This window comes from Anomaloglossus baeobatrachus, chromosome 3, assembly GCF_048569485.1.
Source record: "Anomaloglossus baeobatrachus isolate aAnoBae1 chromosome 3, aAnoBae1.hap1, whole genome shotgun sequence".
Classification (NCBI taxonomy): Eukaryota; Metazoa; Chordata; class Amphibia; order Anura; family Aromobatidae; genus Anomaloglossus; species Anomaloglossus baeobatrachus.
The window spans coordinates 106,939,850-106,965,815 of NC_134355.1; positions in this window are offsets into that span (position 1 = coordinate 106,939,850).

Sequence of the window (25,966 nt, forward strand, 5' to 3'; positions counted from 1 at the left end):
TCGCTGCCGTATTAAGAAACTATCAAAAAATACTCATAGACTTTATAATTTCCTTTGACAAAAGTCATTTTTTAAACTTCTTTCAATCTTGTCTTTGCTGATAAACTGAAAAATCTAACCTTGTCAACCTATTTTTAAATGTATGTGTCATTCGCAGAAATCCAACCGCAAGCTAGCCAGTTCCGCCACAATAAGACTAAGCAATATACTTACTGTTTCAAAGGTAAGGTGACTTCAATTTTCAAGGAATTTCATATCTGAGTTCTTCCTGTATCCACCATCTCTTTCAAACTCTTCTGTCTCCTTGGCTCATTCTGTTACAGAAGAAGAAGTGTCCCTGCTGTTAAGATCCTATCTGGCTACTACTTGCTCTCTTGATCTCACTCCCTCCCACTTTTTGCCTCTGTTCTGGTCCACTTGCATTGTAACTCCTCCCTCACTTGTGTTAACTTTTTTGTACCTTCTTCAAACATGAAACTTTAACACATCCTGAAAATAATGAGTTATGGCTTTTCATGTCTGACTGTTCCCAGGTATTTCAGTCTAAAAACAGAAAAAAAGGGAACAAAAATCTTCTATTTTGTCTCTTGTCCATTTTTGCCATTATATTCTTACAATACTTTTTATCAAGAATGTAATTATGGAAGAAATAAAAAAACGGTGGCATAAAATATACATTCAAAAGATGTAGATTAAAGTTTAGCCACAGAAAAAAAAATACATCAAAGATTCACAATTTTAGGAATGTAAATATGTTTTCGTTGAAATTCTTTACTGAGGTAGAAACTCTGCCTCATCTATGAGGAATAACCATAGCGGTTTTAGGTAATACAACTCACAAGCTATAAAATCAAACATACCACATCTCCCCAGAAACTAAACATTAAAATTAGCGATCTCACACTATATTCAATTGTGAGTTGTCTTTGAACCTACTACATGTTTTTTCAGTTGTACGGTTGTAGAAGAACGTAAGCAATTTGATTTGTATTCTTGTCCTGGTACCTTTTCTTCTTTCTTTTCACTGGTCTTCACTTTTCTGACTTCTGCTTTCTGCTTCTCCTATCCTCTCTTCTTCTTCCCTAATCTACTTTCCCCTTTCCCTCTGTTACGGATATGGTTGTTATTAATAACATTTGAATGGTACTCTTTACGTTAAAGAGTCAAGATAGAATCCATTTCTTGTATTCGACATAGATACTATGTTATGTCTTGTTTTACTTTTTGAAAATGAATGAAGTTTACGTTCTTAGAAAAAAAAAATTATCGATCTACTAAAGCAAAAAAAATTATCAAAACAATTAGATGAGACCATTACATGTTAAGCAACACCATCCATCAATGAGCTTACCAAAATTAATTGCTTCTGTTTAGTGACTGCCTTAAAATTACTAAATTAATATTCATGAAAAATTACATGTCTATTAACAAGTTGGATGGTGTCTTCAAGACGTTCTATATATCAACATTATCACTTATATAGATCATAAGCCAATGGTATGACGTTGAACTTATGGTATGACCAACTGTGAAAAAAAGACAAAGCATATCAGAAATATTTATTGAAACTATAAACACAAAAATTTCACAAAAAGTAAGTATAGGAAATAATCCAAACCCACATGGATTCTTCACATCCATGAATGAGACATAATTATGCTGTTGAAACACATTGGTTTGTAAACCCTTTGCGTTCTGAGAGCGCCAATACCGCTGCGGCATTATTTTAAAGAACTAAATAAAGACGTATTTTTTATTCATCCTTGCTTATTTTCCACTGGATATTTTTCACCCTTATAGATTCTTTAGGGTGTTTTTTTTTTTTAATATTCCATATATTGTAAATCTACACACATGGATAAAATTGTTGGTACCCTGTAAGAGAAAAAACAGAATGGTTACTGAAATAACTTGAAACTAAAATAACTTGTAGCTGACAAAAGGGATTTTGAATTTTAATTTACTGAATATAAACCAATGAAAATCAGGTACTGCCTCTGAATTGTGGATAAAAAAAAAAAAAAAAAAAAAATGAAAGCAAACCAAAATAAAAATAATTATCTAACATAAATTATACCCATAAAACAAAATGATCCAAACCAGAATTTTTCTCTTTTTTTTTGATCATTCCTCCCAGTCAATAATTTAGACACCATTATAAAAACATCCAAAGACACAATTCACCATGAACATCATCATGTACTGGTTGTCTACAAAAAGCTGTTTATATATGTTGATAAATTCATCATCGGTTTCATCACTGACATTGTTCCAAAGAGAATTGTAGACTAATAACTTTGAATGGAAAAACAGTGCAAACCTACTACAGAAACACCTTCATCAGGTTTATTCGATCTACCTGTCCAAAATCCCAGAAAGTCAAGTCTATTGGCTACATCCACATTCTCCTTCTGCACCCACTATCTTAAGTTTAACATGAAACAAACTGAATTACGTACCTATCCATCTCTTTGCTTAAATTCCCCACCAGACATAACAATTGCTGTTGATGCAGTATCTCAAGTCTTATACCTTAAGGTAGCCTTTAACTTCACCCAGACCTTTAAATCACAAATTCAAGCCCTTGTTATCTCCTGCATTTTCAAATGAGAATTTTTCATATCTGCTCTTATCTCAACTTTCAATCAACAAAAATGTTAGTGTGTATGCTGATCATATGAAGCTAAAGGTACTGCAACATCCTTTTCTTGGGTCTTCTCTCTTGCATTTTTGAAGCCCTCAAAATGTTGTGGTACACTCTGGTGCACCATTAATCCACATCTTTACTTGTTACTCTCTGCTTCTCCCCGCTGTCAATCCCTTTACTCATTACACATTGCCAAGAGAATTCAATTCAAAATGGTAATAACCAATTGCAATAACAACCTGTCCTCTTTATACATCTCAGGTCCCGATACCTCCTTAAACATAATCTCTGATCTTCGCAACACCTCCGTCTTTCCTCTCCTTATACAACTGTCTGTAAGATTTCTCAGTGCTTACTCTGTACTCTGAAATTTGCTACCAAAACGAATCAGACTCTCTCCCACCATGGAAATATTCAAATGTTATCTGAGGACTCACCACTTCATGAAAGTCTACAACCTGCAATAACTCTGCTGTTATTACACTGCCCTATTAGAAGCTGCTACCCTTGGCTGCAGTACTGTCTACTTCCTTCTCTATAAATTACAAACCCAATTCTCTATAGTGCACCTTGTTAACTTTTATTTACTGATACAGTCCAACATCTAACCAGGAGCAGGGAAAGGGATTATGGTAATGGTGCCTCACCAGAATCCAAATGAACACAGGTGCCAGTAACAAGTGGCTGGATACCACTTATTAACAATACTAAAGGAGGAAAAGAAAGTTCCAGCACCAGGCATCTCTTCATTAAAATCTTCAACATTTTATTTCTATGTCAAGAAAAGAAGTCCTCCAGGGACGCAGCCCCTAAACACCTGATGTGTTTTGAACAAAGTTCTTAATCATAGGCAATGATTAAGAACTTTGTTCAAAACGCGCCAGGCGTTTAGGGGCTGCGTCCCCCCCTGATGTTTTTTCTTGACATAGAAATAGAATATTAAAGATAATATACAGCGCCTTGAAAAAGTATTCATACCCCTTGAACATTACAGACATTTTTTCATGTTACACCCACAAACATAAGGGTATTTTAAAGGGATTCTATGTGATATTCCAACACTAAGTAGCAAGTATTTGTAAAGATTAAAGGAAATGATACATTGTTTTCTAAATATTTGAAAAATATAAATCTCAAAATTGTCATATGCATTAGTATTGAGCCTCCTGTAGTCTGCTACCCTTTAATAAAATTCTTAGTGACCAATTGCCTTCAGAAGTAACTTGAGTTCACATGGGTGTAATTTATTCTCAGTATATCTACAGCTGGTCTATGAAAAGCGGAAGGTAGCAGAGGTTTATTGGAAAATATTAAGAATCAAATAGCTTCATGGGAACCAAAGAACACACCAAACTGGTCAGGGATAAAGGTATGGAATAGACTAAAGTAGGGTTAGGTTATAAAAAATTAGTCCAAGGTCTGAACATCTCAAAGAGCACTGTTCAATCCATCATCCAAAAATAGAAGGAGTATAGCCCAACTACAAACCTACCAAGATCACCTAGACTGACATCCCAAGCAAGGTTAGCACTTTTACAGAAGAGTGACAAGAAGAAAGTGATTTTTGAAAGCAAGACCTAAGAAGTCCCATTTGCAGTTTTCAAAAAGCTATGCAGGGTACAAAGAAGGTGCTATGCTCAGATGTGATCAAAGTAGAATATTCGTTGCTAAATGCAAACTATATGGCCGAAAACTAACACTGCACATTACCCTAAAAACATCATCCCCCACTATCAAACATGGTGGTGGCAGCATCATGCTGTAGTGATATTCTTCTTCAGCATTGACAGACAAGCTAGTCAAGATTGACTGGAAGATGAATACAGGGCAATCCTGGAGGAAAAGCTGTGAGAGGCTGCAAAACACTTGAGACTGTGGTGCAGATTCACCTTCTAGCAGGAAAACAACCATAATCATATTGCCAGAGCTACAATAGAATGGTTTAAATCTGAGCATATTCATGTGTTTGAATGGCACAGTCACAGTCCAGACCTAAATCCCATCAAGAATTTGTGACATGGACCTCATTGAGCTAGAGCTATTTTGCAAACAAGAATCAGCAACATTTTTAGTACCTACAGTTCTGGCCAAAAGTATTGGCACCCCTGCAATTCTGTCAGATAATACTCAGTTTATTTTTGAAAATGATTGCAATCACAAATTCTTTGGTATTATTATCTTCATTTATTTTGCTTGCAATGAAAACACACAAAAGAGAATGAAACAAAAATCAAATCATTGATCACTTCACACAAAACTCCAAAAATGGGCCAGACAAAAGTATTGGCACCCTTAGCCTAATACTTGGTTGCACAACCTTTAGCCAAAATAACTGCGAACAACCGCTTCCGGTAACCATCGATGAGTTTCTTACAATGCTCTGCTGGAATTTTAGACTATTCTTCTTTGGCAAACTGCTCCAGGTCCCTGAGATTTGAAGGGCGCCTTCTCCAAACTGCCATTCTGAGATCTCTCCACAGGTGTTCTATGGGATTCAGGTCTGGACTTATTGCTGGCCACTTTAGTAGTCTCCAGTGCTTTCTATCAAAACCATTTTCTAGTGCTTATTGAAGTGTGTTTTGGGTCATTGTCCTTCTGGAAGACCCATGACCTCTGAGGGAGACCCAGCTTTCTCACACTGGGCCCTACATTATGCTGCAAAATTTGTTGGTAGTCTTCAGACTTCATAATAACATGCACACGGTCAAGCAGTCCAGTGTCAGAGGCAGCAAAGCAACCCCAAATCATCAGGGAACCTCTGCCATGTTTGACTGTAGGGGCCGTGTTCTTTTCTTTGAATGCCTCTTTTTTTTTCCTGTAAACTCTATGTTGATGGCTTTTCCTAAAAAGGTTTACTTTTGTCTCATCTGAGAACATTCTTCCAAAACGTTTTAGGCTTGCTCAGGTAAGTTTTGGTAAACTCCAGCCTGGCTTTTTTATGTCTCGGGGCAAGAAGTGGGGTCTTCCTGGGTATCCTACCATACAGTCCCTTTTCATTCAGACGCTGACGGATAGTACGGGTTGACACTGTTGTACCCTCGGACTGCAGGGCAGCTTGAACTTGTTTGGATGTAAGTCGAGGTTCTTTATCCACTATCCGCACAATCTTGCATTGAAATCTCTCGTCAATTTTTCTTTTCCTTCCACATCTAGGGAGGTTAGCCACAGTGCCATGGGCTTTAAACTTCTTGATGACACTGCGCACCGTAGACACAGGAACTCTCAGGTCTTTCGAGAGATGGACTTGTAGCTTTGAGATTGGTCATGCTTCCTCACAATTTGGATTCTCAAGTCCTCAGACAGTTCTTTGGTCTTCTTTCTTTTCTCCATGCTCAATGTGGTACAAACAAGGACACAAGACAGAGCTTGAGTCAACTTTAATCCATGTCAACTGGCTGCAAGTGTGATTTAGTTATTGCCAACACCTGTTAGGTGCCACAGGTAAGTTACAGGTGCTGTTAATTACACAAATTAGAAAAGCATCACATAATTTTTCAAACAGTGCCAATACTTTTGTCCACCCCCTTTTTTATGTTTGGTGTGGAATTATATCCAATTTGGCTTTATGACAATTTTTTTATTTTTTTTCATTGAAGACAAATTAAATGAAGATAATAATACCAAAGAATTTGTGATTACAATCATTTTCAAGACTGAGTATTATCTGACAGAATTGCAGGGGTGCCAATACTTTTGGCCAGCACTGTAGATGTGCAAAGCTGGTAGAGACATATACCAAAAGAAAGCAAAGAAAACCATCAATACTTGCAGTGAAAGTGTGGACTCAGAGGGCTGAATACAAATACTCATCACAATTTTCAGATTTATATTTTTAAAATATTTAGAAAATCATTCCCAATATAATACAATTAGGTTTATGGGTGTAACATGAAAAAAATGTGGAAATGTTCATGGGCTATAAATATATATTTTTTTGTATTATTCACATATAAACACCATCGAATTAAGAGTTATAAAATATTATTATTTATTATTATAGCGCCATCAATTCCATGGCACTTTACAAGTGAAAAGGGTATACATAATAGGGACAAGTACAATAATCAAACAATACAAGGCACAGACTGGGGCAGGAGGAGAGAGGACACTGCCCGCGAGGGCTCACAGTCTACAAGGGATAGGTGAGGATACAGTAGGTGACGGTAGAGCTGGTTGTGCGGCTCTATTTTACTACTTATAATAATACTACACTTTGAGGATACTGAATTCTATTTGTCTGTGAGTTGTATGGTGGGAAGATTTAGCAATGTTAGGGTATGAGAAATTCTTTAGATTTAGATCTTACTATTGAGAATCAGATTTATTAAAAAATTACAATTATTTTATGAATTAGATCAAGTTAGGAGAGGACAATTTTGTTATCCCATAACAATGTTGATTTTCTTCTTTCTTTTTGTATTCCTTAAGTGACACTATTACAAGTTACGTTTTAGAATTCTTCCCACTTGGTGATACTTTTCCAAACTTTCAATTGTGTTTTCTCTTGTCTGTACAGTATTACTATTGTCTTTCACAATTTTAATGGAATATATTTTTGTACAGCTGGTTGGGCTAAATACAAAGTATATTCTTTATTATCCAAGAAAAGTAGGCTACAGACCAAATATGCTTCACTCAACCATGGCTAGTTAGTGGCTTATAGCTACAGTTGTTCTCATTGAGGCATAACAGTTTCGAAAAACATTTTTATATTTAATTACGCTAGCGATTTCTAATATCACATGCTTTCTAAAGCCTGTAAAAGTATTCTGAGAAAACTGAGGAATCAGGCTCATGTAACAGTTGTACATATCTGGATTACTGATTTACACTATCGGTCTCACTACTGAATGAAGTAAAGACCACCAACAGTGGAAAGATATTGTATTTTTCTTAAAAACTGTATCCAATTTTATGACTAATGTCATAGGGCAATGCGCTGCTGGTTGTTTTATTTTCAGTTACGGGAAAGAAGTATGCATTGGGAATTGATAATGAAGAACTCTGCTCTAAATAAAAATTGAAATAGATATTGTTTTAGAAAAAAAAATATGTTCTTTGATCTATTTTCTATACATTTGCTACTAATCTAAATTAAATAACCAACCTACCTAAATTTTTTGATACATTTCAATTTGTATTGAGTTGTACGCTATCTACTTGATAATCATATTTTGTAAAGCTTTTTTATTTATACTTTATGGGGTTGTTTTGTTTTTTTATTCCATTGTCTTCTTATGCATCACTATAACAAATATAGCTGCACATGCACACTGCTGCTTCAGCACTGACTATCCGCTGTTACCTCTGGTCTTTATTGATATGACTGCAGAGGTGACTACTAGTCATTATTACATAACCGTGCAGTCAATCAATGGGCTCATTGGCGCAGCGCAGTCTACATTTCATTCACCGCTAAGCAGTGAATAAATGCAAACGGTTATGTGATACAGCCATATTGACAAAGACAGGAAGCAAAACTGGAAACCTGGTGACCAAAACCTGGATTACTTTTCAATACTTTGAATTGCTGCTTCTACCAAATCTCTGGTTACCTAAATGAATATGCACCAGGAGGATAACCAGGGGGTGCCGACATGAGATTGAGAAAATAATTTTTACTGGCAACAATGATAACTTTATCACCTTAAAAATGATTACACACTTGCTCAACTGAAGATGTCCATGAAAAAAGTCTCAGGTGGCTTTCTTCTAAAGGGTACGTCAAAAATAGTTTGGACTCGAAAATCATAACGCTTAATGAAAGGTAAAAGTACTCACTGGTGCCATGACTGAAGAAGCAATGGGCAAGCACAATTTTATTTGATATTGTTATGTGGAAAAAGTAGTGATGAGCGAGCAATACCGCTTAGGTGCTCTGCGCTTGTAATGAGCAGTTAGATGCGTGGATGGCCGCAACCCGAGTACCTGAGTATCTGAGTTGACTTTCATTAAGTCAGTGGGGCACTCGAGTATTTCTCTGGGAAATCTTCCAGAAAAATGCTTGCGTCCCCCATTGACTTCTATTATACTCTGGTATTTAAGTCGCTCCCATCCAAGCATCCAACTGCTCATTACAAGCAGCGTCGGACTGGCTACCGGAGGAATTTCCTGTAATACCAGGCATGGATTCAGTTACCTGTATTGCACTCCGGAGTTCTCACCTGAACTCTGGAGTGCAGCCTAGACTGCACTGCGAGCACCGAGTGACTGATTCCCCGGCAATTGCGGTTCAGTTCATGACAGCTGTAGACATCTCGAGCTGATCTCCTGTGCTCTCATTTGAACTCCGGCCTGTCCGCAGCTGTTATGAACTGGACCGCAATCGCTGGGGAATCAATCACTTGGCGCTCGTGGTGCAGTCCTGCAAACTCTGAGATCAGACCAGGCTGCAGCTGAGAGCTCCGGAGTGCAATACAGGTAACTGAATCCAGGTCTGGAATTACTGGAGATTCTTTAGCCAGTCCAACGCTGATTACAAGTACTGAGCACCCGAGCATGGTAGCGGTCCTTCATCGCTAGTGAGAAGCTAATGACATAAAATAAAAAAAAATATATATGAATAATCACTTAAAGCTTCAATGTATTTCATAAGACTGAGTTGTACTATAGTGGTCACTGATGATCTCTGTTTATACCACCACAGTTGATCACATACTGTCTCCTCACATAATAGTGCAGCTAATCACTGGACTCAGCAGAGATGCTTATATGTTCACTATGATACCACTTAGAACAGTGATTTGCTGCACTGGTTACTTGACACATTATCTGTAATTAATGTTTAGGTTTTGCTTATAATGAACAGACTTAAAGGAGCTGTGTCAAGTTCTTAAACTGGTATACTTGCAAAGCAAATTGTTAATTTACCTCTTATTAAATATCCTCTCTGGCCTTGAGAATGTTGCATCTTTCATTTTATAGCTTATGGCTTGTTGCCTAGCTGATATCCTGAGCAATTGGTGTGCTTGCAAGCCATTTGCTAAATAGCTTGTAAGCACAGCTCTGAAGCTGATTGAATGCTCCAGAAGCCTCCTTCAATTCCCCCACCTCTACACAAACCATATAGTGCTATAATCAATGCCCTTGACAGAAACAGAAATAATGCCCTTTCTGTGCCCTGTGCCATAATAGGACCCTTCCTTTCTATCCCACTCCAAACCTGTGTTCCTTCAGCTCTGTGCCCTTATACAGAAATAATTCTTCCTTGGCAAGTCTTCATAGTAATAATGCTCTCCTGTGCCTCCTTACAGTTATAAAATACCCTATAGAAAGTATCCCCCTGTGCCTCCTTATAACATTACCCTGTCCCTCCTTTAATAACAATCCCCCTTGACCCCTTAGAATAATATTAACTCTGTGCATTGTTATAGTAATATAAGCACATCCATGTGCTTACTTATAACAATTAATGACTCGTGCTTTCTCTATAATGACAATGATATTCCACTGCGCCTCCTCATATTAAGGCCATACCGCATTAATGCCACACCCCTCCTGTTAATAATGACTCTCAGTGCCTCTTTATTGTAATAATGCCCCCTAACATGCTCGCACACAAGATGATGCCACACAGAATGATGTGCCCACATTCTTCCACCTACACAGTATGATGGCCTAGCAAACCCCAGGTTATTATCAAAAACAATTAATTTGAGTTGAGTTTTTAGAACCAAAACCGGAAGACCTCACTCATCAATAAAATTATTAAACTTTATTATTTCATCAATATTTGGAAAAACACACCCAGTGATTGTGGACACACACAGGGGCATAAAGGAGGATTTTGGGAGCAACCTAGGACTTAACCCTTATATTCTCCTTTAAGAGGTACAGCTCCTATATAACCTATGGGGTAATATGCACAAAAGTGTACACACAAGCGCCACACCTTTCTCTGGGCACCCCCGTTCAGTTTCAATAGTCCTAAATGCACCCTCAATAAAAAGTATTTGCCACTAGCAGGGCCAGGAAATTGGAGGAGGGGGAAGAAAACATTCTCTATGGGATCCCTATCTCACCCTATAGATCTCACTCCTACCTACCAACGGAGGGTGTGACGCCGTAACTGTTTTGGGCGCCCCCGTTCCACGTCGGCTGACCCTTGATGCGCCCTGACTCCAAGTGGATAATACTAAAAATGGCACAACATTCGTACGTGATTCCAGGTGATAAAGTAATGAACCCACAACCTGTGATTTGATAGCATAAATATCCTTTCTCACCAATTTTGAAATTGAAAGTCAATATGCTATCACTTAAATCCGTACTTTCTTGTAACCATTAAAACATGGATACACACAGAACTTCCAACTATGCAGGTATGTCAAACAAGCACTTAGATAATAGATTCCTCAATTGTGCATTTATATTTAAGCAAATTCCTGCATATTATGAAGCCAACAACAAATCAAAAAATTTTTGGAAATTCCAAGGGGGAATTATTAAATTCCAATTACTTCCCTTTTAGATGTATCTTTTCAAACCGCCTCGACGCGTTTCCCCTTCATTTTAAATTCAAGGATCATCAGGAGGCAAAGAATCCTAGTTGTCAGATGTAGTGATCCATGGCTGTATATAAATATTGATGAAATAATAAAGTTTAATAATTTTATTGATGAGTGAGGTCTTCCGGTTTTGGTCCTAGCAAACCCCACTCAAAGTATGATGCCCCACAGCACCCCACAAGGTAAGATGGTTACCACAGTACCCACAAAGTAGGATACCCCTCAGGCTCATAAGATGATGGCATTCACAGACGCCCATACAGTATGATGGTCTCCAGAGCCCCAACATATCACGATGGTTGTATAGGTTCCACACACAGTATAATGGCCCCCATAAACTCCTACATACAGTTAGTTATGTTCAAAATAATTGCAGTGTGTTCAAAATCATGAGTTAAGCCCCAAAAAAACAAAAAAAAAAAAAAATGCACTAACAGGATGCAGCAAGTCCTCCAATAAATGGAGACATCACAGGTGCAAAAAGAGCTTGATGGTAAAATTGCACACTTGTGGCTTGCATAGGTCACTGTTCACACATGCAGGTTCACAGTATCTGATAAGCAGCCTATTAGTTACGCCCATCACAGTAGATTCAAGCGGGCTGCACCAGTACTATATATGTGCTCCATGCAGGGACAGTGACTATAGTACGCAAGGCCTAACATAAAGAGGCCTGGCTGCATCCTGTGTAAAATATTCTGTGTAAAAGAATATATAAATATATAAATATATGAGGTATTGGTAGGTAATATGGCCATAGTACGGAAGCCCACAATCCACGTCACGGATCCTCATTTTTGTGGGTCCCTACACTAATACATAATATATATATATATATATATATATATATATATACACACACATATATATATACATATATATATGTATATATATATATATACCTATATATATGTATATATATATATATATATACATATATATGTATATATATATATATATATATATATATATATATATATATATGTGTGTGTGTGTGTGTGTGTGTGTGTGTGTGTGTGTGTGTGTGTGTGTGTGTGTATGTGTGTGTGTGTGTGTGTGTGTATATATATAAATCCTATTTCTTGTTGTTGTTTCTTGGCATTTTCCAGCTAAAAAACTCTCTCCAAAACTATGGATTCCCTTATGGGTGGCATATCTGATTTTTCTTTTTACTTTCTTACAGCAAACAGCTCTTTCAGGAGCAGGCATATATCTGAAATATGACACTTGTCCATCTACCTGTTTCAGGTAGATTCCCCTGCCCTTAATCATGATCATAATTACAGCATGAGACCAGTTGTCTGTCTACACATTTCAAGCAGATCCCCTGCCCTTAATCATGACCATTAATAATTACAGCGTGAGTAGACCAGGTGGCCGTCTACGCCAGGGGTGGGGAACCGTATACGGCCCGCCATGACCTTTTCTGCAGCCCCGGGCTGATTCCCGGGGGCGGCAGTGCTCGAGCTGCCACCGCCATCTTGCGGGCCGCCGGCCCTTTAAATCCACACATGTGCTGCTGTGCTTACCAATGTGTTCTCCAGCTGGCCAGTGCCAGCGAGAGAGGACTAATTATGGGCGGGTTTAGCGCTCTGCGTTGCCCACCCTCTGCCATCCGGAGCCGTGTTGCGGCACTCTAGCCTCTGGAGCCGTGTACACGCCCTCTGCCCTCGGGAGCTGCGTGTCGGGTGCCTGCTCTCTGGTGCTGTGAGTTCAGCAGTGCTGTGTGTCCAGTGCCAGCCTTCTGCTGCTGTGTGCCTCGTCCAGTGCTTTTTGGCCCCCTACCCACAGAGTTGCATGCAACAGTCAGTGCTGTTTGCCCACAGTGCTGTGTATTACCCCAGGTTTGTGTGTTCTTCCTCCCCCCCAGTGATGTCAGGGCTCCGCAAGTGATATCTGTGCCCCCTAGTAATGCCTGCTCCCTTGCCCCTCTTGTAGTGCCAGCGCCCCATCCCCTCTTGTGATACCTGCGCCACAGCCCCTCTTGTGGAGCCTGTACCCCAACCCCTCTTGTGATGCCTGCGCCCCAGCCCCTCTTGTGGTGCCTGCGCCCCAGCCCTTCCTGTGGTGCCTGCACCCCAGCCCCTCTTGTAGCGCCTGTGCCCCAGCCCCTTTTGTAGCGCCTGTGCCTCAGCCTCTCTTGTAGCCTCTGCTCCCCAGCCCCTCTTGTGGCATCTGTGCCTCAGCCCCTCTTGTGGCATCTGCGCCCCAGCCCCTCTTGTGGCTTCTGCGCCCCAGCATCTCCTTTGTTGCTTATGTGGCACCCCAGGGTTCAGTTGCCACAAATATACCTGTACCTGGGCAGGGAAGGATCTCCACATTAGGTAATCCCACATACAACATTTCCACTCCAAGCCTGGAGGGGGAGCTCTACAAGTCGAGTTCAGGTGAGGTCCCCTTTAAATCCAGGTTTGGAGGCGGAGTCAGAGAGACAGTTGACAGTTGGAGAAAAGGAGTCTGTGCGAGCAGAGAGTGAGGGAAGATATCAAAATGGAGAGGGCAGTGCTTAGCTCGCACAAGTAACTGTGTGACCGCCTGAGGGATCGAGAGTGAGGCAAAAGAGGAAAGACCGGGGAGGTGGAGCCTGACCGGTTCATCCCCAAGGAACAGCGCTGAATATCGGACACCGGCGTCCGAGATTGTGAGGGATCTAATCTGCCCAGCAATAAAGACCGGGGGCCAGGGAGACTGCAGATCTCCTGGCCGCAGCAGCACCTGAATGCAAAGCCGCTACACAGAGCTTAGGGACCGCAGTGAGTACAGCAGTGCCCCTTAGAGAAGCTCCCACCGCCTGCCATACAGGTGAAGACAGAGAGAGAGGGATAAGGTATAGCTACAGGCAGCCCAGTACGAAGGAGAGACACAGCGCAGCAGGGAGGCCACACAACTGACCTGGTGCAGAGATCCTGAACTGTTCCCAGATCACCAAAAACTGTAACATCAGAAACTGAACCCCTTTTTAACACCTGCAAGTAAAATCTGGTCAGAGTTAATGAATTGGTGTGACGCACTTTATTTCTTCATCTGAGGAGCCAAAGGCTGCTGCTCTAAAGTGACAGTTGAAAAGGCTGTGGGGAAAAACGGCCGCCATATCTGTGTACTACTAAAACTGCCCTGGGGACCCCGCTTCACCTACGGGAAGCGTAAACAACTGGCTGCCTAACCATCACCCCAGAGGTCTGACCTGCAGCCCCAGTAACCATACTGGAACCGTAGGTGGCGTCACGAAATACTTTTATTAATTTATTTTTCTTTATTATTTTTTTTATTTTTATTATTGATTGACTTTCAGTGACCACCAGGGCAACGGAACCGGGCACAGGCCCCCGTGACATAATCCCATTAACCAGCACCCGGAACCGAGTACCCCACGGCCCTGGGGTGGGTCAGCTTTTGGTGTCACGAACAGGATCTGGACAAGGCACAGTAACCCTGGTAACGTGTGCCTTGAAAACTGTTTAATAACTGAACTTTGCCGCCATTTTGAGCATTTGAAAAACTAACTGCGCCACAGTGAGGATGGAGATGCAAGGCAATGCTGATGCCTCTGGAGCAGCTGCAGCACCTGAAGCTGTAGCCCGGATCATGCTGCTTGCTCTGCCGTATGACCCAAGGGCGGCATGGTTACCGCAATATGCTGGGGAGCCCAATACCCTAGCTGAATTTAGAGAAAAGATGTGCAATTTCCTGGATATATACTCTATGACTGACAAGCAAAAAGTGTCTGTTTTGCTGGGGCAACTGACGGGTGCAGCAGAGCGAGAGGTTAAATCCTGGCTGAATACAGATAAAAGGACAATAACCCAGATATTTGCTAATTTAAAAGCTGCTTTTGAAACTCGTACTGTAGCTGAGCTAAGAATGAGGTTTTACAACTGCAAACAAAGACCGCAGGATAGCATACGGGATTATGCATTGAACCTTCAGGAGGCGCTGCAGGCTGTAAAGTAGGTAGACCCTGAAAGTGCACGAGAGGAAGATAAAATGTTAATTGAACAATTTCTTGAGGGGCTACATTCACCAATTCATCAAACACAGCTGCGTCTATGGGTCATGGAGCACCCGAGTCTAGACTTTGTAACTCTGAAGAACCGGGCCATTAGAGCACTGCGAGTCCCTGTGACTACAGACCCCGCACCTCAACCGCGGCAAGGCATCACCTCTCCCTCAGAGGTGGCGTCCCTTTCCTTAACTCCAGCAGAAATCAATGGACAGGCTGTAATACCTGGTGCCTCTGATGACTTGCGTTCCCAGGTACAGCAGCTGACAAAAGATTTGGCCATGCTCCTAAAGGCCATGCAACTCCAGCAGAAACCACAGTCGTCGAAGAGGATCCAGTTGGCTGACAGCCGAGGACATCCCGTGGATGCGAGGAAGGAGGAACCCACCGCCCAGAGGAAGACCCAACGACCGCTACGACTCATCAGGACAACCTATCTGCTGCCGTTGTAACGAGGCGGGCCACTTTGCCAGGTCATGTCCTTTAAACCAGCGACTCCTGGGGCAGCGGGCCGACCACCAGGAATAAAACAACCAGGCCCATCGAACTGACGCGATAGATATGTGGGAGGACGACCATTCCTATCTATCATGCTAGATGGCATTCCCACACTTGCTCTATTGGACACTGGCTCACAGGTGACGACGATCCCGCATATCCTTTACAAAAGATTTTGGGCCAATTCTGAGCTCACTCGCCCAGACCCAGACCTTACTATTTATGCTGCTAATGGACAGCTGGTATCACAAGTAGGGTACAAGGAGGTGACGATAAAGGTGGGGAGGGAGGAGCTAAAGGGCCAAGGACTTATTGTGGTGGATACTGATTGTCGTGAAAGAAATCCAACAATGATATTAGGTACTAATGTTGTTGAAAATTGTCTAGGAGAAGTTCTTTTCTTGCTCCAGCAGGTTGCAAAAACTGCCAGCATCGGGCAGCAGAGGGTCCTACAGAAAGAAATCAAAGCCCTTCTGCAGAGACAGCAGGTAGAGTTGTCTGGTGGAGAAATCGGCAGTGTACGGGTAAGCGACCCATTCCCCATTGTGTTACCCCCAAGAAGTGAAGTGATGATTTGGTGTCGGGCAGCTATAGGCCTCAGAGGGCGGGATTACCAGGCAATGGTAGAGCCCATGTACTCAGATAGTAGGCCCACAGTCCTGACAGCCAGGGGGATAGTTGATGTACGCAAAGGGAGGGTACCTGTACAAGTTTTAAACTGTGGAGAGGAAGAGGTCAAGCTACCCAGATATGCTACTGATGCCAAGTTGTTCACTGTCAACAACAACTCAATTCAGGCAGTGGAACCCTTGACCCCGTCCGACCAGGCGGAGGACAACAGCTCCAAGGGACAGCTGGAGGACTGGTGTCAGAAGCTGCATGTAGGCACTGATTCCACCCCTTCTTACCAAAGGCACGGAGTTTATCGGGTGGTGAAGGAATATGAACGGGTCTTTAGTAAGCATCCATTAGACTTTGGGCGGATAAAAGGGGTACACCATCGCATACCCACGGGAGACCATCCACCTATAAAAGAGAGATACAGGCCTATCCCACCAGCTCGCTATCAGTGTGCTAAAGATATGTTACAGGAAATGAAGTAAGCTGGGGTTATTAGAAATAGTTGTAGCCCCTGGTCAGCTCCACTTGTCCTGGTAAGAAAGAAAGATGGCACAATGAGGATGTGCGTTGACTATAGGCAGATAAACCGCATAACACACAAGGATGCTTACCCATTGCCCCGCATTGAGGAATCGCTGCACTGAAAGCTGCTAATTTCTTTTCCACCTTAGATCTTACCAGTGGGTATTGGCAGGTTTCCATGGCAGAAGAAGATCGAGAGAAGACCGCATTCACGATGCCGATGGGTCTGTGTGAGTTCAACAGCATGCCGTTTGGACTCTGCAATGCACCCGACACGTTCCAAAGGCTGATGGAGTGTTGCCTGGGGCACCGAAACTTCGAGACTGTACTGATATATCTTGATGACGTCATTGTGTATTTCAAGACATATGAGGAACATCTGGAGCACCTGGCCGAGGTGTTTGAAGCATTGTCAAAGTTTGGTATGAAACTAAAGCCTTCAAAATGCCATTTGCTGAAGCCGAAGGTTCAGTATCTTGGGCATGTGGTCAGTGCGGATGGTGTGGCACCAGACCCTGAAAAGGTCACTGCTATCAGAGACTGGCCAAAACCAACAACCGTCAAAGAGGTGCGTCAGTTCTTGGGGCTGGTAGGATACTACAGGAGGTTCATAAAGGACTTCACGAAAATAGCGGCGCCTTTGCAAGATCTCCTGGTAGGCCAGACCAAAAAGGGCAAAACTTCCGGCCCTCCGTTTGAATGGGGTGAGAAAGAAGAAGACTCCTTCAAGCACATGAAGTGGGCCCTGACCGGTGAGGAAATCCTGGCCTACCCTGATTATAATATGCCATTCGTGCTGTACACAGATGCCAGTAATGTGGGATTGGGAGCTGTGCTGTCGCAGGTGCAGAATGGCAAAGAACGTGTAATTGCCTTTGCAAGCAGGAAGCTCCGTCCTACTGAGAGAAACCCGGAAAACTATAGTTCGTTCAAGCTGGAATTCCTGGCCTTAGTCTGGGCCGTCACTGAACGGTTCAAGCACTACCTGGCGGCTGCGAAGTTTACCATATTTACGGATAACAACCCGCTTACTCACTTGGACTCCGCAAAGCTAGGTGCACTAGAGCAGCGATGGATGGCCCGGTTGTCAAACTATGACTTCACCATCAAATATCGGGCAGGCCGCAAAAACGCCAATGCTGATGCATTGTCGAGAATGCCCCATTTACCAGATGCAGGAGAAGACTCGGATGAGCTAGAAGAGATAGAGCTGCCGGCTTTTCACCGCAACAGTGCATCCCAGTGTAACCAAGGTGTTAAAGGCAAACGCCAAGAGGCCACGCTGAACCCGTTACCTTACCACGGGTGGGAGGAAACGCAAGACAGTGATCCGGCTGTTCGCCTAGTTAAAGAGCTAATAATCCAACCAGACTCAAGTCTTAGCCCAGATGCCCCACCGGAAGCGCAGCACCTGTGGAAGGAAAAGAGCAGATTGTTCATCTACAGGGGTAGGCTATGCAGACATTACATCAACCCCCGAACCTATGAGAGGGTGTGGCAAATAGTGGTACCGAAGAGAGATGTTCAGATGGTGCTGGAGGCATACCATGACGGAGCAGGACACTTCAGGTGGAAGAAGCTTGAGGTACTGTTACGCCACAGATTCTATTGGGTTGGCATGAGAACTACCATTGAGAACTGGTGCCGAAACTGTGGCCCATGCAACCTGAGAAGAAAGGATCGTGACAGTCAAAGAGCTCCACTACAACCAATTGTCACCAAGCAGCCGCTGGAACTTGTAGCCTTGGACCATGTGAAATTGACACCCAGTAGATCCGGTTATACGTATGCCCTCACTATGGTGGACCACTATTCCCGGTTTCTGGTGGTAGTACCTGTAAAGGACTTGACAGCAAAAACCGCAGCGAGAACCTTTCAAGCCTACTTCTGCAGACCACATGGCTACCCGGAACAGGTGTTGACGGATCAAGGTTCTGCATTCGAAGCTGAAGTGTTCCAGGAGTTTTGCAACCTGTATGGATGTAAGAAAATCCGAACCACACCGAATCACCCACAGACAAACGGCATGTGTGAGAAAATGAACCAGGTTGTTATAGACCTGTTAAAAACCTTGCCCTTGGAAGAAAGAAGCATGTGGCCAGAGAAGTTGCCTGATTTAGTGGACATGTACAACAACATCCCTGTGAGTTCCACCAATTGCACGCCAGCATACTTGATGAGAGCAAGACCCGAGAAGTTACCAGTTGACTTAGAAATGGGAATTGTTGTTCCTGAAACCAGTTCACCTGAAGCTGATTAGGACACTAAGCGCCAAGAGCAGTACAAAAAAGGTACAGGAGTGCGTAGAAAGAAGCCTAGACCAAATTAGAGAAAGGAAAGAGAAAGATTATAACAAGAATGCACCAGCTGCTCCTTTAATACCTGGAGAGATGGTTCTAAAAAGAAAAAGAAAGACCCATAAGCTTGATGACCAGTGGGAAGCAGAACCATACACAGTATTGCCCTCTAAATTTGACAACAAGAAAATCTGCTTAATCGGCAAGGATAGGGGAAAAACGTCAGCGGCAGTTTATAGAGACCACCTTAAAAAATGTCCTGAACAGTTGAAGCAAAAAGAAGTAATCCCCTGTATACCTCAACCTAAAGAGGAAAAGAAAGAGAAGATGATAAGAACAGTACTTGGTGATTTTCCTGAAAGTTGGCCTCAGTACAATGGAGCCATAATTATACCATTATTGACTGGCGCTCAACCAGTAGAAGTCCCAGAAAGACTGGAAGAACTGGTCAACATTTCAGAAGAACTACCTGTCGCAGTAGAACCAGAGAACCCTGCTATTGGTGAACCTGCCAGTCCTATGGTAAGACTAAGACAACATTCACGCATACCAATATTGCGTAAATCCTCATGCAGACTAGTAGATAGTGCACGCATAGCACCAGCACTGTACCGACGAGTTGTGACACAGGCATTACGTAGGTTTAACCGTAGCAACTTTGGTCAGCCCCCGTCCCGTTATATAGAAGAATATTAAATAGAAAGTGTAGTAGTTAGTAAAATGTAAAAATATTTTATTTATTTGTTTATTGCAACTAAGTAAATCCGTAACCGTCAAGAGTGTTGAGCCTGCAGGACTTTTTGCATGAACTTTTGCATCTTCTTGAACTTTTATGGACCAATGGACCACAGAACTGGTAGTGGTCAAAAACGTTCTTATATACAGTGCCTACAAGTAGTATTCAACCCCCTGCAGATTTAGCAGGTTTGATAAGATGCAAATAAGTTAGAGCCTGCAAACTTCAAACAAGAGCAGGATTTATTAACAGATGCATAAATCTTACAAACCAACAAGTTATGTTGCTCAGTTAAATTTTAATAAATTTTCAACATAAAAGTGTGGGTCAATTATTATTCAACCCCTAGGTTTAATATTTCGTGGAATAACCCTTGTTTGCAATTACAGCTAATAATCGTCTTTTATAAGACCTGATCAGGCCGGCACAGGTCTCTGGAGTTATCTTGCCCCACTCCTCCATGCAGATCTTCTCCAAGTTATCTAGGTTCTTTGGGTGTCTCATGTGGACTTTAATCTTGAGCTCCTTCCACAAGTTTTCAATTGGGTTAAGGTCAGGAGACTGACTAGGCCACTGCAACACCTTGATTTTTTCCCTCTTGAACCAGGCATTGGTTTTCTTGGCTGTGTGCTTTGGGTCGTTGTCTTGTTGGAAGATGAAATGACGACCCATCTTAAGATCCTTGATGGAGGAGCGGAGGTTCTTGGCCAAAATCTCCAGGTAGGCCGTGCTATCCATCTTCACATGGATGCGGACCAAATGGCCAGGCCCCTTGGCTGAGAAACAGCCCCACAGCATGATGCTGCCACCACCATGCTTGACTGTAGGGATAGTATTCTTGGGGTCGTATGCAGTGCCATCCAGTCTCCAAACGTCACGTGTGTGGTTGGCACCAAAGATCTCGATCTTGGTCTCATCAGACCAGAGAACCTTGAACCAGTCTGTCTCAGAGTCCTCCAAGTGATCATGAGCAAACTGTAGACGAGCCTTGACATGACGCTTTGAAAATAAAGGTACCTTACGGGCTCGTCTGGAACGGAGACCATTGCGTTGGAGTACATTACTTATGGTATTGACTGAAACCAATGTCCCCACTGCCATGAGATCTTCCCGGAGCTTCTTCCTTGTTGCCCTTGGGTTAGCCTTGACTCTTCGGACAAGCCTGGCCTCGGCACGGGTGGAAACTTTCAAAGGCTGTCCAGGCCGTGGAAGGCTTACAGTAGTTCCATAAGCCTTCCACTTCCGGATGATGCTCCCAACAGTGGAGACAGGTAGGCCCAACTCCTTGGAAAGGGTTTTGTACCCCTTGCCAGCCTTGTGACCCTCCACGATCTTGTCTCTGATGGCCTTGGAATGCTCCTTTGTTTTTCCCATGTTGACCAAGTATGAGTGCTGTTCACAAGTTTGGGGAGGGTCTTAATTAGTCAGAAAAGGCTGGAAAAAGAGATAATTAATCCAAACATGTGAAGCTCATTGTTCTTTGTGCCTGAAATACTTCTTAATACTTTTGGGGAACCAAACAGAATTCTGGTGGTTTGAGGGGTTGAATAATAAATGACCCTCTGAATAAACTTTTCACAATTTAAAAAAAAAAAATAAAATAATAAATAACATTCTTTTTTGCTGCAGTGCATTTCACACTTCCAGGCTGATCTACAGTCCAAATTTCACAATGCCAAGTTAATTCCGAATGTGTAAACCTGCTAAATCTGCAGGGGGTTCAATACTACCTGTAGGCACTGTATACCATACTCACATTTTGCAGCGGAAGGACTGCATTTTTCTCTTTTATTGGTTTTAGTAATTTTTATTTTTTTAAGACTTTGTACTACTCTTTATTGTTGCTAATGTTTTATAAGTTTGTGTTTCCAGTCCAGGAGTACTGAATTTAACTAAGGGGGAATGTGGCACCCCAGGGTTCAGTTGCCACAAATATACCTGTACCTGGGCAGGGAAGGATCTCCACATTAGGTAATCCCACATACAACATTTCCACTCCAAGCCTGGAGGGGGAGCTCTACAAGTCGAGTTCAGGTGAGGTCCCCTTTAAATCCAGGTTTGGAGGCGGAGTCAGAGAGACAGTTGACAGTTGGAGAAAAGGAGTCTGTGCGAGCAGAGAGTGAGGGAAGACATCAAAATGGAGAGGGCAGTGCTTAGCTCGCACAAGTAACTGTGTGACCGCCTGAGGGATCAAGAGTGAGGCAAAAGAGGAAAGACCGGGGAGGTGGAGCCTGACCGGTTCATCCCCAAGGAACAGCGCTGATTATCGGACACCGGCGTACGAGATTGTGAGGGATCTAATCTGCCCAGCAATAAAGACCGGGGGCCAGGGAGACTGCAGATCTCCTGGCCGCAGCAGCACCTGAAGGCAAAGCCGCTACACAGAGCTTAGGGACCGCAGTGAGTACAGCAGTGCCCCTTAGAGAAGCTCCCGCCGCCTGCCATACAGGTGAAGACAGAGAGAGGTGGATAAGGTATAGCTCCAGGCAGCCTAGTACCAAGGAGAAACATAGCGCAGCAGGGAGGCCACACAACTAACCTGGTGCAGAGATCCTGAACTGTTCCCAGATCACCAAAAACTGTAACATCAGAAACTGAACCCCTTTTTAACACCTGCAAGTAAAATCTGGTCAGAGTTAATGAATTGGTGTGACGCACTTTATTTCTTCATCTGAGGAGCCAAAGGCTGCTGCTCTAAAGTGACAGTTGAAAAGGCTGTGAGGAAAAACGGCCGCCATATCTGTGTACTACTAAAACTGCCCTGGGGACCCCGCTTCACCTACGGGAAGCGTAAACAACTGGCTGCCTAACCATCACCCCTGAGGTCTGACCTGCAGCCCCAGTAACCATACTGGAACCGTAGGTGGCGTCACGAAATACTTTTATTTATTTTATTTTTCTTTATTATTTTTTTTATTTTTATTATTTATTGACTTTCAGCGACCACCAGGGCCACGGAACCGGGCACAGGCCCCCGTGACATAATCCCATTAACCAGCACCCGGAACCGAGTACCCCACGGCCCTGGGGTGGGTCACTTATACCCCCAGCCTCTCTTGTGATGTGCATGTTCCCAGCGTCTCCTGTGCTGGCATGCCGCCAGCATCTTCTGTGATGTGTATGCCCCCCCAGCATCTCCTGTGACTTATACTTCACAGGAGGGGCAGGGGGCATATACATCACAGGAGAGCTGGGGCAGGAGAGCTGGGGTATATCCATCACAGCAGGGGCTGGGGGCATATACATCATCACAGGAGGGGCTGGGGGCATATAAATGTCAAAAGCCCCTTGTGTGATGTATGTGCCCCCAGTGTCTCCTGTGATGTATATACAGCAGTCCCAGCATCTGCTATGTGATGTATATACAGCAGTCCGAGCGTCTCCTATGTGATGTACAATTAGGTCCAGAAATATTTGGACAGTGACACAAGTTTTGTTATTTTAGCTGTTTACAAAAACATGTTCAGAAATACAATTATATATATAATATGGGCTGAAAGTGCACACTCCCAGCTGCAATATGAGAGTTTTCACATCCAAATCGGAGAAAGGGTTTAGGAATCATAGCTCTGTAATGCATAGCCTCCTCTTTTTCAAGGGACCAAAAGTAATTGGACAAGGGACTCTAAGGGCTGCAATTAACTCTGAAGGTGTCTCCCTCGTTAACCTGTAATCAATGAAGTAGTTAAAAGGTCTGGGGTTGATTACAGGTGTGTGGTTTTGCATTTGGAAGCTGTTGCTGTGACCAGACAACATGCGGTCTAAGGAACTCTCAATTGAGGTGAAGCAGAACATCCTGAGGCTGAAAAAAAAGAAAAAATCCATCAGAGAGATAGCAGACATGCTTGGAGTAGCAAAATCAACAGTCGGGTAAATTCTGAGAAAAAAGCAATTGACTGGTGAGCTTGGGAACTCAAAAAGGCCTGGGCGTCCACGGATGACAATAGTGGTGGATGATCGCCGCATACTTTCTTTGGTGAAGAAGAACCCGTTCACAACATCAACTGAAGTCCAGAACACTCTCAGTGAAGTAGGTGTATCTGTCTCTAAGTGAACAGTAAAGAGAAGACTCCATGAAAGTAAATACAAAGGGTTCACATCTAGATGCAAACCATTCATCAATTCCAAAAATAGACAGGCCAGAGTTAAATTTGCTGAAAAACACCTCATGAAGCCAGCTCAGTTCTGGAAAAGTATTCTATGGACAGATGAGACAAAGATCAACCTGTACCAGAATGATGGGAAGAAAAAAGTTTGGAGAAGAAAGGGAACGGCACATGATCCAAGGCACACCACATCCTCTGTAAAACATGGTGGAGGCAACGTGATGGCATGGGCATGCATGGCTTTCAATGGCACTGGGTCACTTGTGTTTATTGATGACATAACAGCAGACAAGAGTAGCCGGATGAATTCTGAAGTGTACCGGGATATACTTTCAGCCCAGATTCAGCCAAATGCCGCAAAGTTGATCGGGCGGCGCTTCATAGTACAGATGGACAATGACCCCAAGCATACAGCCAAAGCTACCCAGGAGTTCATGAGTGCAAAAAAGTGTAACCTTCTGCAATGGCCAAGTCAATCACCAGATCTTAACCCAATTGAGCATGCATTTCACTTGCTCAAATCCAGACTTAAGACGGAAAGACCCATAAACAAGCAAGACCTGAAGGCTGCAGCTGTAAAGGCCTGGCAAAGTATTAAGAAGGAGGAAACCCAGCGTTTGGTGATGTCCATGGGTTCCAGACTTAAGGCAGTGATTGCCTCCAAAGGATTCGCAACAAAATATTGAAAATAAAAATATTTTGTTTGGGTTTGGTTTATTTGTCCAATTACTTTTGACCTCCTAAAATGTGGAGTGTTTGTAAAGAAATGTGTACAATTCCTACAATTTCTATCAGATATTTTTGTTCAAACCTTCAAATTAAACGTTACAATCTGCACTTGAATTCTGTTGTAGAGATTTCATTTCAAATCCAATGTGGTGGCATGCAGAGCCCAACTCGCGAAAATTGTGTCACTGTCCAAATATTTCTGGACCTAACTGTATATACAGCAGTACCAGTGTCTCCTAAGTGATGTATATGCCCCCAGCCTCTCCAGTGATATATGTGCCCCAGTGTCTCCTGTGATGTATATACAGAAGTCCCAGTGTCTCCTATGTGATATATGTGCCTCCAGTGTCTCCTGTGATGTATATACAGCGTCTGTTATGTGATGTATATGATTTACCAATCTTATCGCAAAGAGTTGACTGCGCTCCAGACCCAGACAAAAATGGAAAAGCAGCTGTGAGAAGAAACATGATTAGTATCATCAAACATCACAGCCGCACCACAGAAAAGCAGCTCCGGCCACCACAGTAGGGGTGAGTTAATTGTTTGAAAAAATATAGCCGGGTTATTTTCACATTGATATTTTTGTGCGTTCCCCCCCCAAGGTTGGTAGAAATTTCCAGATAGCCCCGGCTGAAAAAAGGTTCCCCACCCCTGGTCTACGCGTTTCAGGCAGATCCCCCTCCCTTAATCATGACTATAACTACAGCATGAGTAGACCAGGTGTCAGTCTACGCAATTCAGGCAGATCCCCCTGCCCTATGTCATGATTAAGGGCAGGGGATCCGCCTGAATTGCGTAGACGGACACCTGGTCTACTCATGCTGTAATTATGGTTTTTTTATGTTTTTAATGTGTTTCTATTAAAAGTCATGTTTTAATCTTTAATTAGCGGTTACTGGATCCCTTCCATTTTTGCTCACTGTAATCCAAATATGTTTATTTTCGCTTCAGAGTGATGTCACATCTACAGATATCTGCCAGCTTGTGGACGTGTATCATGTTGTGTATCATGCAGTTATCCCATTCATAAGAATACAAGTACATAATATCTTCTGCTCACACATGCAAACCGGCATACATCTATCTACATGGTCATATTACTCTTCAATGTGTAAGTGAATGGAGCCAGATTTCCCCTTTGACGGGAACCTGTCATCTCATGCTTCCAAAACCATGCAAAGCGTGAATCAGAGTTTAGTTACATAATTGCAACCAGGTCTATTTTACTTTTAATAGTTCAGGCATTTCAGAGAAAATAGTTAAAGATCTGTCCAGGAACCATAGCTAGAGATCAAGCTAG